The following is a 2500-nucleotide window of genomic DNA, read 5'->3' on the forward strand; positions in this document are numbered from 1 at the left end:
TCTCCGCTGTCTTTCAGGGCAGTAGAGGTCCTTTCTAGGTGCTTTTTGGACATTTTTCACTTAGTATATAATAATTTTGCCAAAAAATAGAGTCAGTGCCTGATCTCTGAATATTAGCAGGTTTGGGCCTGTTTAGTACATGGATGGGAGACTGCCTGGGAATATACTGCCTTTAATTATAATTTTGCATTATTGAGACACTGTTTTCCTAATGAATGTTGTTCAGTGCTTTGACGCAATGTATTTTGTTTAAAGCACTATATAAATAAAGGTGATTGATTGATTGATTGAATACCAGGTGCTGTAAGCTTTTTGGACATTTTTCACTTAGTATATAATAATTTTGCCAAAAAAAAGTCAATGCCCGATCTCTGAATATTTGCAGGTTTGGGCCTGGTTAGTACATGGATGGGAGACAGCCTGGGAATACCAGGTGCTTTAATCTTTTTGGAAAATTTCACGAATTATATAATAATCTTTCATTAAAAAAAAAAAAAGAGTCAATGCCCGATCTCTGAATCTTAGCAGGTTTAGGTCTGGTTAGTACTTTGATGAGAGACTGCCTAGGAATACCAGGTGCTTTAAGCTTTTGGGCTTTCTTTCCTACTTATATAATGTACTGGCGATAAGATTGGCTGGTCTTTAAATAGCCCTCTCTTTGCAACAGACTTCGCTTACGGCCATACCAACCTGGCTATGCCCGATCTCGTCCGATCTCGGAAGCTAAGCAGGTTTGGGCCTGGTTAGTACTTTAATGGGAGACCGCCTGGGAATACCAGGTGCTGTAAACTTTTTGGACATTTTTCACTTAGTTTATAATAATTTTGCCAAAAAATAGAGTCAATGCCCGGTCTCTGAATCTTAGCAGGTTTAGGTCTGGTTAGTACTTTGATGAGAGACTGCCTAGGAATACCAGGTGCTTTAAGCTTTTGGGTTTTCTTTACTACTTATATAATGTACTGGCGATAAGATTGGCTGTTCTTTAAATAGCCCTCTCTTTGCAGTAGACTTCGCTTACGGCCATACCAACCTGGCTATGCCCGATCTCGTCTGATCTCGGAAGCTAAGCAGGTTTGGGCCTGGTTAGTACTTGGATGGGAGATCGCCTGGGAATACCAGGTGCTGTAAGCTTTTTGGACATTTTTCACTTAGTATATAATAATTTTGCCAAAAAATAGAGTCAATGCCCGATCTCTGAATCTTAGCAGGTTTAGGTCTGGTTAGTACTTTGATGAGAGACTGCCTGGGAATACCAGGTGCTTTAAGCTTTTGGGTTTTCTTTCCTACTTATATAATGTACTGGCGATAAGATCGGCTGGTCTTTAAATAGCCCTCTCTTTGCAGCAGACTTCGCTTACGGCCATACAAACCTGGTTATGCCCGATCTCGTCTGATCTCGGAAGCTAAGCAGGTTTTGTCCTGGTTAGTACTTGGATGGGAGACCGCCTGGGAATACCAGGTGCTGTAAGCTTTTTGGACATTTTTCACTTAGTATATAATAATTTTGCCAAAAAATAGAGTCAATGCCTGATCTCTGAATATTAGCAGGTTTGGGCCTGCTTAGTACATGGATGGGAGACTGCCTGGGAATACCAGGTGTTTTAATCTTTTTGGAAAATTTCACGAATTATATAATAATCTTTCATAAAAAAAAAAAAAAAAGAGTCAATGCCCGATCTCTGAATCTTAGCAGGTTTAGGTCTGATTAGTACTTTGATGAGAGACTGCCTAGGAATACCAGGTGCTTTAAGCTTTTGGGTTTTCATTCCTACTTATATAATGTACTGGCGATAAGATTGGCTGGTCTTTAAATAGCCCTCTCTTTGCAGCAGACTTCGCTTACGGCCATACCATCCTGGCTATGCCTGATCTCGTCTGATCTCGGAAGCTAAGCAGGTTTGGGCCTGGTTAGTACTTGGATGGGAGACCGCCTGGGAATACCAGGTGCTGTAAGCTTTTTGGAAATTTTTCACTTAGTATATAATAATTTTGCCAAAAAATAGAGTCAATGCCAATCTCTGAATATTAGCAGGTTTGGGCCTGGTTAGTACATGGATGGGAGACTGCCTGGGAATACCAGGTGCTGTAAGCTTTTTGGACATTTTTCACTTAGTATATAATAATTTTGCCAAAAAATAGAGTCAATGCCCGATCTCTGAATATTTGCAGGTTTGGGCCTGGTTAGTACATGGATGGGAGACTGCCTGGGAATACCAGGTGCTTTAATCTTTTTGGAAAATTTCACGAATTATATAATAATCTTTCATTTAAAAAAAAAAAAAAAAAAAGAGTCAATGCCCGATCTCTGAATCTTAGCAGGTTTAGGTCTGGTTAGTACTTTGATGAGAGACTGCCTAGGAATACCAGGTGCTTTAAGCTTTTGGGTTTTCTTTCCTACTTAAATAATGTACTGGCGATAAGATTGGCTGGTCTTTAAATAGCCCTCTCTTTGCAGCAGACTTCGCTTACGGCCATACCAACCTGGCTATGCCGGATCTCG

At 40.3% G+C, this 2500-nt stretch overlaps 5 non-coding genes across 5 annotated transcripts in view; all 5 read left to right on the forward strand.

Moving 5' to 3' along the window:
* Positions 1-672: 672 nt before the first annotated feature.
* LOC127999393 (5S ribosomal RNA) lies at positions 673-791 on the forward strand. The gene has a single exon (XR_008172213.1). It is a non-coding gene; the product is annotated as a 5S ribosomal RNA (ribosomal RNA).
* A 221-nt stretch (positions 792-1012) lies between these two features.
* LOC127995857 (5S ribosomal RNA) lies at positions 1013-1131 on the forward strand. The gene has a single exon (XR_008168786.1). It is a non-coding gene; the product is annotated as a 5S ribosomal RNA (ribosomal RNA).
* A 221-nt stretch (positions 1132-1352) lies between these two features.
* Positions 1353-1471, forward strand: LOC128000198 (5S ribosomal RNA). Its single transcript, XR_008172989.1, has one exon. It is a non-coding gene; the product is annotated as a 5S ribosomal RNA (ribosomal RNA).
* A 366-nt stretch (positions 1472-1837) lies between these two features.
* Positions 1838-1956, forward strand: LOC128000772 (5S ribosomal RNA). The gene has a single exon (XR_008173549.1). It is a non-coding gene; the product is annotated as a 5S ribosomal RNA (ribosomal RNA).
* Positions 1957-2463: 507 nt separating this feature from the next.
* LOC127999752 (5S ribosomal RNA) overlaps positions 2464-2500 on the forward strand; it is a 119-nt gene continuing 82 nt past the window's right edge. The window contains exon 1 of the ribosomal RNA XR_008172563.1: positions 2464-2500. This exon is cut by the window's right edge and continues 82 nt beyond it. This is a non-coding gene — a ribosomal RNA (5S ribosomal RNA).

Source organism: Carassius gibelio, chromosome B22 (genome assembly GCF_023724105.1).
Source record: "Carassius gibelio isolate Cgi1373 ecotype wild population from Czech Republic chromosome B22, carGib1.2-hapl.c, whole genome shotgun sequence".
NCBI lineage: Eukaryota > Metazoa > Chordata > Actinopteri > Cypriniformes > Cyprinidae > Carassius > Carassius gibelio.